This window comes from Phascolarctos cinereus, unplaced genomic scaffold (assembly GCF_003287225.1).
Source record: "Phascolarctos cinereus isolate Bilbo 61053 unplaced genomic scaffold, phaCin_HiC Scaffold_4;HRSCAF=312, whole genome shotgun sequence".
Classification (NCBI taxonomy): Eukaryota; Metazoa; Chordata; class Mammalia; order Diprotodontia; family Phascolarctidae; genus Phascolarctos; species Phascolarctos cinereus.
The window spans coordinates 252,911,372-252,922,904 of NW_027555847.1; positions in this window are offsets into that span (position 1 = coordinate 252,911,372).

An 11,533-nucleotide genomic window follows, 5' to 3' on the forward strand; every position below is an offset into this window, starting at 1 on the left:
CTTGGCCAGACAGCAAATATGCCATGGTCATCCACTGAATCCCGGACCATTGCTAGTCATCCTGATTTTTGTCCTGCCACTGGACTTCAATGACTCTGGAAGAGAAAGTGAGGCTAACAACTCTGTGCAACAATGCCTGGCTTAAATCTAATCATGCACGAGTCAAGACATCACCCCACGATGTCATTGGTCCTCTTTGAAAACGAAGGACAAAAAGCAACAAGCGATTAGCAGTGCTCGGCATGTAGCAAGCACTTAATAATTACTTTTTTATTCACAAAATGATAAGAAAATAGAAGCTATTTTAAGGAGAGGAAAAGTTATCTAATCCAAAGCCTTTATTTTATTGATGAAAAAACTGATAAATAAATTCCCATATATAAGTTTACCTTGGTTTTAGACATGCAAATAAAGGAATTCACAAAATCAGTTTTACTGTGCATCCAAAGGCAATAAGAAGTATCATGGCATGGAACACTTGGTTATTTCATATTGCAGTGCTCACAACTTGAAGGTAGGGTAGTTATAGCCTATGGTCCAATATCTTTTGCAAAGGGTAAGTAGATAGAGGGATTATCTGAGAAGCCCACTAAAATTAAATTAAATATTAACAAATTAAATTTACAATATTTACAACCTACAAAATTTATAATATAAATTAAATCAATATTTACTGTGATTCTTGGTAACTTCAAGGAAGAGGTGAGGATAGGCAAAGATAGTGGGAAATGTACTGGAAAATATGGTTTTTATTCCTATAAGTAATAAAGTAGGCCAAATATTCATAGATTACACAGAATCCTCACTCTTACACATCACGAAGACATACCTTAAAAAGCGAGTCAGAAGGTGTTAGACATGACAAATGTTGAATAACATCATAAAAAAAAAAACAAAATTGATTCCATTTTAGTGGATCCATTATTAATGTGGGAGTTATACTAAAATCAGCTTTGTATAGAGTCAGATGATCGGCTTACTTAAGCAAAGATCAAAAGTAATATAAAACTGAAAGTGAAAAAAAAATAAGGGGAAAAACTATCAAGTACAATTAATACAATTCCAACCTGACCTATTTAAACAAATTATTCATGCCAAAAATAATACTTGAAAAGAAAAAAGGACATAAATCAATTTATGCAAAGCTTAATGTTAATCAGTCAACATAATGAGGATACCAAAAAACCTAAAAACTAGTCAAGATACATTTTACTTGTTTGCTGAATGGAATGATATGGCAGTTAAGTATGATGTCCTACTATTAGACTATAAACTCATTGTAAAATCTTATGGAGAACTAAGGGTAAAACATTATGAGAAATATTGACTTCCAAAATAGCAAGAAGAAGAGGGGAAAATCATTTTAAAGATCATAGAGAGATCCAGTTATTTAGTCATCACTAAGGCAATTAAGGATGAAACTGGAAAGAGGGCACCAAAGATACAAAGATGGAAAAGGTCTGAAAAAATTTTTTACAATAACCTCTTTCTTATCACCAAGTTAGATTTGACTCTAGTACTGTTCATTCCTTCTAGAGGAAGCAACTGATCCATATGCCCATTTTGTCATCAATATCATTTCAATGAGAATGACACGTATTAAGAACTTCCTGACAGGAGTATTAAAAAGAAACAGAAAGGCTCTTGTAAAGTGATACTCCACAGTATAATACATTTTAACCATCGCAAAATGTTTTGAAATATGTAGAGAATACATGACCCCACTGTTCTTATTGCTTGTTGATTATTTTTTAAAGTATTTGATTTCATAGAGCAAAACAGTACTTCATTCTGCAAAGTATTTTCAACATATATGTCAGAATTATTCAAGATTCCTGCAAATGTGTAACAATAGAGGGAATTTCTTCATCAATGTTTTTTGTATTTCATGAATATACAAAGAATCCGAGATTTTGTCAGCTTGGGGAACTCTGTGAACAATTTCAGATTGCAATTCATGTGCAACTAAGTAGATAAATTCTAGTCCAGGGATTCTTACACTTTCTGGTGGCAGTTTGGCAGTCTGGTAAAACCTATCTATCTCTTTTTAGGATGTTTTTAAATGCATAAAATGGAATACATAGGACTGCAAAGGAAATTAATTATATTGAAATGTAGTTATCAAACTGTTTGTTTTTTTAAATTAATGGACCTTAGGTTAAAAGCCCTTGGGGAGTCAGTTATCTGAGGCACATGGAGATTAGTCAATTTACCCAGGGTTATATAGTAAGTGAAAGAATCAATATATGAACCCAGGTCTCTATGACTCCAAACACAGCATTCTATCAATTATGCCATTCCACATAAATTGTACATAATAAATATCTGTTCAATTTGATTTATTGAATTAACTCATTCTTTCCTTTAAATTTTGTTCATAACTCTAATTTTAAAAGGAATTTAAAAGGGAGATCACACCAATTGCAAGAGAGCTGAATTCCATTAGATAGCAGCACAGCGTAACGGAAAATAGCCTGAATTTGCAATCTAAGGACCTTGGCTCAATTCTGGATCTTCCTCCTTAATGGCACATGAGGCAAGTAATTTCATTTCTCAGGGCCTTGAATGCTCTATCTGTAAAATGAGGAGTTTGGATTAGGTGATCTGTAAAGGTTACTTCCAGATCTTGATTCTATAAATTATGCAATAAATAATAAATAATCCTGGAAGATATTGTTGGGAGTATAAGTTAAAAAAGGGGGGGAGAACAAAACAGACTGCAGTAGCTTTCAAAACAATTAAATGAAAATTTATAAAGTCCCTACTATGCGCCAGGCACTGTGGTGGGCTTTGGAGATACACATACAAAAATATCCACCCTCGAGGAGTTGACACCTCTATTGGGAAAGAGGAAACCAAGAAAGGCTTCATGGAGGAAGCAGAATCTTGGCAAAACCTTGAAGACAGACAAGGCTACACAAGATGACCTCTGAGGTCCCTTCTAGCTCTAAAACTATGGGAATCCTAACATTAGAAATAATCCCTAGAAAATGGGCTGAGGTCAGATATTATTCCCATTTTACAAACTTACAAACTGAGACCTACAGAAGATGAATCATTTCCATATAGATATACCATTGTGATGGATCCAGAATTGTGCCTGAGTTTTCCTAACCTCAGATTTGATATTCAGCATTATTTTAATTTGACTTCAAAGTCTTCAAGATGATGTCTCCCTCATATCTGTCTCCCTCATCCCCAAGACAATTTTGCTGTGCTGAGTCAGGACAATGATTTGCTGATTTACAAATCTATAATCCATAGCCACAGATTCACATGTTAACCAATGTGGAGTCAATCTATAAACTTTGCCTTGTATCAAGTATTCAATTTAACAAATATTTATTTACCATTTACGATGTATATAAAACACTGTACTGGTTGTTAGAAATACACAAAAATCAAACAGAATAAATCCCTACCTTCAATATTACATTGTAATTTCCACCATTTATTGGTATAAAATAAGTGTTTAGGTAGCTGTCCTTCCACCAAATTTTCAAAAAAGAATTTTGTAAAGAACTGTGTTACTCAATTCTGTCTAAAACCACGCTCTCAGGAAGTATCTTGCTGCCAAATCTAGGAGGCAAATAAATTCGAGATTGTGTAATATTGCACTCACTTTGGACTCCAAATATTTGCTATCACCCGTGGGTGAGAAAGAGAACATTAGCCCTGTAGCATGTTATGAAATGATGTTAATTTTTCATATTGGAGTAATAGCATGTACTAGATGTGAGTCTTCAGCTGTTTTAAATGCTGCCATTTTTTGACCTTTATAAGACGATACAAACTATTCTGCTTGGCCCACAGAGGAAAGAACTAGGATCAGTGAGTGAAAATTACAAGGAGGCACGTTTTGGATCATACAGAAATTCTAAACAAATAGCTATCCCAACAAGGGACAGTCTCATAAAGCCACCTCTTAAATGAGTTGTTGGTCATCAAAGGTATTCAAGCAGAGGCTACTTGTTATGGATAATTTGGCATTCAGGCAGACATTGGACTGAATGATCTCTAAGACCTCTTTCAACTTCAGGATACTTGGTTTTAATAGCAAATTAGGTTCCACTATGTTAAACCTCTCCCCTCCTACATTACAGAATTGGATGGACCTATGTGGGAAAGGGATATTCTGAAGCTAAGAAAAGAGAGTTATTTCTACATGGAGACCCCATGGAAGCTCAATTCTGAAAGTCAATGCTATCACACGGCTCAACAAGCCACATCTGAACAGAAGGCAGACCACAGGCCTTCTGGAAAACTGCACATTTTTTGTATAACATAGCAACCTTCATTGAAACATGCTGCATGCAGTTAATTTTTTTCCCCTCAATCTGTGCCACCTGGTATCTGTTAGAAGACAAACATACCAGCTTTGGCCATATCCAGTTACTAGCTGTTCCTAAGAATCAGCCAAATTATTCTTATGACATAATTTCCTTTCCATGGAATGTTGCTTCATCTTTTTGGAGATTTCTGCATATTGGTCCAAGGACAAGAAATGATGCCTTTTAAGCAGTAACATGAATATTAAGAATTAAATATGCATAGTGAAGATCAAAAGAGTATTTTCTTTGAATGTTAGGGGATCTTAGAATTTTATTAGAATTGGATTATAATTAAAAGGGACCTCAGGACATCTAACCTAATAATTATTATTTATTATATTATATATCATATAATATGATATGACATGATGTGATATAATATAGCTAATATTTCCATGTAAGGTGGTGCAGTGGATAGAGTGCCAGGCCTGAAGTCAGGAAGACTCATCTTCCTGAGTTCAAATCTGGCCTCAGACACTTATTAGCTATGTGACCCTGGGCAAGTCACTTAATCCTGTTTGCCTCAGTTTCCTCATCTGTAAAATGAGCTGGAGAAGGAAATGGTAAACCACTCCAGTATCTTTGCCAAGAAAACCCCAAATGGGATCATAGAGAAATGGACATGACTGAAAACAACCAAACAACAAACATTTCTGTAATGCTTTAAGGTTTGTGATGCTTTACACACTTTGTCTCATTTAATTCTAACAACAATCCTCTTAAGAAGATATAATTACCCCTCCATTTTACATATGGGGAAATTGAGGCTGAGAGAAGTTAAATGACTTGCCCAGGTTCACATAGTCAGTAAGTGTCAGAGACAGGATTTGAATTCATGTTTTTTTTTTCCTGAATCCAAGCCCAGCACTCCACCCACTGTGCCACAAGATATCTTTATTATACTTGAATATGGACACACCACTATACTATTTCGAACAAGTAGACATCTAGCCTTGACTTAAATGCCTAAACTAAGGGAAATTCACTACATTCCCAAGCAGTCTAGGCTACCTTTGGATAGCTCTAAGGCATTTGTTTTTTACATCAAGCCTAAGATGTTTGTAACTTCAACTATTTCTCCTGGTTCTTCTCTTCAAGAACAGAGTACGTCTATTTCTTCTACTTCAGGAGACAGCTATTCTGTCTCCCCTAATTCTTTTCTAAGCATCTCCAGATGCTTCCACCCATCTTGATCTCAAAGCATCTCACCACCCTGGTTGCCCTACTCTGAATGTTCTCAAGCTTGTTCATGTCATTCCTAAAGATCATTAAGCAGAACACAGGACCCCAAGTATCATCTGACCAGGATGACTATAACCTTCCTGTACAGTATTTCTATCTTCATGCAGCCTGAAATCTCACTAGCTTTTTAGGACTACATATCACACTGTAGACTCCTTTTGAATTTACAGCCCACTAAAAAGCCCAGACTTTTTTCAAACTCTTCTTTAGCCACTCTCCATTAAATGTTTACTGATTCTTTGAACTCAAATATTGTTACTGGTGTTCAGGTGTTTCAGTCATGTCTTACTCTTCATGACCCCATTTGGAATTTTCTTGGCAAAGAGACTGGAGTGGCTTGTCATTTCCTTTTCCAGCTCATTTTACAAATGAGGAAACCGAGACAAACAAGGTTAAGTGACTTGCTCAGGGTCACACAGCTAGTAAGTATCTGACGCCATATTTGAACACAGGTCTTCCTGACTTTAGTTCCTGCACTCTATCCACTGTACCCCCTAGCTGACCCAAATGTACCTAACATTTATTCCTATTGAATTAAAATTTACGGAATCCTATTTGGACTGAAAGCACTAGTTGCCAATCATAATTTTGGAACACATTAATATTAAAGGACATGTTTGCAGAAATACAGTTGTAAAGGGTAGAGAGAGATATTTCTTCAAGGTTGCAGAAATTCTTAGTTTCAGGGATTAAGGCTTCCTGAGAAAGCAGCATGTCTAAACAGACTACTTTCTTCAGTGCTATTACCAATGTTTAAAGCAATCAGAATCAGTGAATATCTATTATGGTTGATACAGAATGAGCACTGCAAGCAAAAAATAGGTATGTGCTTTTAAGTGACAAATCAAGGAATTCTAACGAGTAAGGAGTCATGAGGGAAAAACCTAACATGAAAACTCCATCACCACTGAGTGAAATAGGTACAAAAATGTATTGGAGAATATGAAAAAATTTGAAGAGGATAATGAATTTATAATCTACAGTCTACATGAGTCAGTCTGCAATAGTGAAAGTACAAGTTATCAGCTAACCAAATGCTGCCATAAATGATTAACTTTTGAAAGCACAGATCTTTTGACCTCCTCCACTGAACAAACACTGCTCTGTAGTGACTAAAATAGCCAAAGGCAACATTTCAGGCACACTGAACAAATCTTACTAGAGGCCCTGCCATTTTATGTCACAGGGATCTTGGAGAATACTAGTGATGGCTTCTCTCTACCTAGCTACAGAGAAGGAATTAATTCTGTCAGGGGCTCCCAAAAGGAGCTTGAATTATCCAGATAATTGCCTCAAGTCTCCATCTCACCAAGGCTTTAGAGACATGACTTAAAGGCAATTAAGAAAATAATAAGGTTTGATTTATGAAAAGGTACTAATTTCTGAAGTATGCACTAAGAACGTAGCAAGTGAGATAGCAGAAGATTGCATGGTGTCACCCTGTGAAAGCATTTTTAGTTATGGTCAAATGTATAATATCATTTCCATTATTTTATCAGCTGTAAGTATGGTTTGACAAAACTCCTATCCACCAATAAAATAGGTCATAAAGAGTTAGACACAACTAAAAACAACTCAGCAACAACGATACTGTTGAAAGCACCACTAACCTCCAAGACATTTTGGCTCACAAGCCCAGTGCCCATTGACATTCACTCATCCATATTTCCAGTCCACTGACAAATCATGTATTTTCTACCTCCACAACATCTCTTCTAGAATGCACACAATCATCCAGCTACCACTCAAGTTCAGCCTCTCATCACTTTCTGTTTTGACTATTGTAATTACCTTCTAATTAGTCAGACTGCCTAAAATCTCACCTGAATCCAATCCATCCTCCACTCATTTGGCAGGTGGCAAAGTAGATAGAAGGCCAGGCCTAGAGTCAGGAAGACATGAGTTCCAGTCTGGCCTCAGATACTTACTAGCTGTGTGACCCTAAGCAAGTCACTTAACCCTATTTGCCTCAGTTTCCTCATCTCTCAAATGAGCTGGAGAAAGAAATAGCAAATCATTCCACTATCTTTGCCAAGAAAATCCCAAGTGGGATAATGAAGAGTGGAGCACAACTGAAAATGACTTAACAACAACAATCCCACCCCAACACACACACACACACACACACACACACACACACACACACACACACACACACACACACACAGACACTCAATAAAGTCTAGTGGCTAACTATTCTCACCAGGATCAAATACAAAATCTTTTGTTTGACATTGAAAGTTTTTCATAACCTGACCAATTCCTACCTTTCCAGTGTTCTTACACTTTACTCATTTCACACACTAGGCCAACCGGCTACACTGGCCTTCGTGCTGGTCCTCACACACTACACTCCATACTCCATCTTTGTTCCTTTCCCCCATATCTGGAGTGCTCTTCCTTTTCGCCTCCAACTCCTAGTTTCCTTGTTTACTTCAAGACTCAGCTGAAACCCCACCTCTACCGGAAATCTCTCCAGGTCCCCCCGAATCCCTACCCCATGACCCCAGAGGCTGGTGCCTTCCTCTCTAGATATGTAAATGTTGCCTCTCCCCTTGGAATGTGGGCTCCAGGAGTGCAGGGACTGTGTTTTTGCCTTTCTTGGTATCCTCAGCATTTAGGCACGGAGAGAGTGCTTAATAAACATTTGTAGACTTGTTGATCGTATGGAAAAAACCCTGGGTTTTCAAAGGTTAGGCCAAGGTAGCTCAAGTTTAGGCATATCCTATCAAACTGGAAAGTCATTTACTATTAGATAGCACGTCTGTTGTCCAAAGACCAATGGAGATAAATTGGGAGTGGCTCATTGCTGTGGTTGGCAAGGAGGTAATGATTTTTCTTTCAGCCACAGCAACTCATGAAGACTGACTAATCATTAAGACATGAAGGAGCTTTGATCTGCATCAGTGAACAAAGTACTCATGCCAATGAAATCCTGGATTCTTGAAGCATTGAAAGAAATTTTTTAAAAAACTGTGCAAAATCAACAATAGAGCACTGTGCATAGTAACCTAAGTCGCTCATTACAGGCATTCAGAAATAATTATTAAAGGAATGAGTGGTGTTCATAGCCAGTTTATATCATACATACAGCTTAAGTAAGTTTTTTAAATGACTAAATGAGTAGCCCTGGTCAGGTGTCAGCCCCAGCACTTTCTTCCCTGGCCTCTAAAACAACTGAACATTTGCCTATGGCAGGGTCCTATCCGTTATGCTGTAACTTTCCCATTTGTCTGGTTTGCCACGCTGCACTTACAATTCCCCATATAGGTTCTAAGAAGGATACTCTTTCCTTGATGATTGGCAATGCTGATTTTGGTTGATCCTGCCCCCTGCACAGCCCATAGAGCCGCTGCTCAGGGTCTTGTCCCAGCATACCCATCTGGGTCACCTCTCCAATGCTCATCTGAGTGGGGCAGTGGGTAGAATGCATTCTACCCTCCTGAGTCATGAGCAATAAACCTTTGCTTCGAAACCCTCAGTGTTCATTGTGTTACCCCAATCTGAATTCTCACTGAACACTCAAAGACTGAATAAAGACTGCCTCCAAACTTACCTTATATCCTCCTTGATCTTCCCATAGTGAGTGTATTAGAGAATTGAGGAGCTAGAAACAAGGTGATAACATGTTACTGAAACACACAGCTATTTAGAGGCAGAGTTGGGATGACAGCCCAGATCTTCCAATTTTTAGTCTGTTATACTTTCTTTTACATCACAATTCAAGTCAATAAAAATTTCAGCACAAAAGTAAGAATCCAAAGAAGCTTTTTTTCCTCTCTAATTTCTCCTTTAAACATGGTAGCACAGAACAGTAATTCCCATAGCACAGGACAGCAATAATAATAATAATAATAATAATAATAATAATAATAATAGCTAATATGTATATGTGCCAGGCAGTATGATAGGTGCTTTACAAGTGTTATCTCCTTTTATCCTTGTAGTAATCCTGGGAGGTTTGCTGTTCAGTCATTTCAGTCATGTCTGATTCTTCATGACACCATTTGGGATTTTCTTGGTAAAGATATTGGAGTGGTCTGCCATTCCCTTCCTAGCTCATTTTACAAATGAGGCAGACAGGGTTAAGTAACTTGCCCAAGGTCACACAACTAGTGTCTGAGGTTGGATTTGAACTTAAATCTTCCTGACTCCAGGCAGGGCATTCAATCCATTGCACCACCTAGCTGCCTCAACCTTGGGAGGTAGATGCTACTATTATTATGCCCATTTTTCAGATGAGGAAACTAAGGCTTAAATGACTTACCCAGGGTCACACAACTAATGTCTGAGGTCAGATTTGAACTCAAGTCTTCCTGACTTCAGGCCCAACACTCTATCCAGGCCCAGCATTCTATCCATTGCACTGTAGCATCATAGATTTAGCATAGGCAGGGATTGAATCCAGATTTAGGGCTCTTTTGATTCTATCATGTAGCCTCTCAAGCTATAGCCTTCTTCTTTATTGCCTTGGCTTTACAAAAGCCTAGAAACCTCACAAACCCCACAATTGAAATCACAAGGATATCCTCTTATATAGCTCAAAGAAGAATTCCACTTACTAAGAGCAGCATAGATTTAGAAAGGACCATAGAGATTATCCTAGTGTCCAAGACAATGAAACTGAGGCTCAGAGGCATTGTGATTTGCCTAAGGTTTCATAGGAATAAGTGGCAAAGCTGATATTTTAAACTCTTGTTGTCTTACCCGAAATCCAGTGCTGACACAATATAATCAAACATCTTTCTTGGAAAAACAAGATGACAAATAGTCATTTAGAGAAGAGAATTGCAAACCTATAAATGTTTTAAAACATTGGATCGCTTTCAATAGCAATAAAATGTTTAACTTACTACAGGGAGAAAAGCCTCTTGTCTATTTTTAGAGGAGACAAGGCACTCACTTCTTCAGAAATCTAGGAGGCTTAGGTTTCTCTTACTCCCCAGCACACATGCACAGACAACGGGTATTGAAATGGAAAAGGATAGGAGGAGAAATGATTTCTGGTTTCTTCTTTTGATTATTACTGTCACTAAATTCCACCTAGAAACATATGACATCACTAGAGACTTCCCTTCCCTGACAAAACCACCAGAGAATATGTACAAATACAGGGGTCTTTAACCTTTATTGTGTCATGTACCCTTTGGCAATCTGGTGAAGCCTATGGACCTCTTCTCAGAATACTTCTTTTAAAGGAAAAAGAAATAAAATGCATAAGATTACAAAGGAAAACAATGATATTATAATAGTTATCGAAAAAATAAAAATAAAACCACAAATTCTTGGATGTGAGGTTAAGCTCACAAAGCATTTTCCTTATACCAGCCCTGTGAGATAGGGTAATGTGATAAACACTTTATAAGCAAGGAAATTGAGTCTCAGAGAGGGTGAGTCTCCTCTGCTCCCATAACTAGCAAACACCAGTATTCACACCCAGATAGTCTCAGTGCTTTGATTGCTAAAAACATATAATGTCCAGCACCCTATTGATCTTGCAAAGAGATATAAAAAAACTAAATGATAGAGTGCCTACCCTTGTTGAGCTTCAAATCTAATGGAGATAAGTTAATGATAATAATAATGACGATAATAACAATGGCTGGCATTTATATCACACTTTAAGGCTTGCGAAACACTTGTTGTTTTTGTTCAGTCATTCAATCATGTTCAACTGTTCACAACCCCATGGACCACAGCACACCAGGCCCTTCGATCCTCCACTATCTCTCAAAGTCTGTCCCAGTTCGTGTTTGTTGTTTCCATGATACTATCTATCCATCTCATTCTCTGCCATTCCCTTTTCCTTTTGCCTTCATTCTTTCCCAACATCAGGGTCTTTTCCAATGAGTCTCTTCTTCTCATTATATAGCCAAAGTATTTAAGCTTTGGCTTTAGTATTTGACCTTCCAGTGACTAGCCTGAATTAATTTCTTTAATTATTGACTGATCTGATCTCC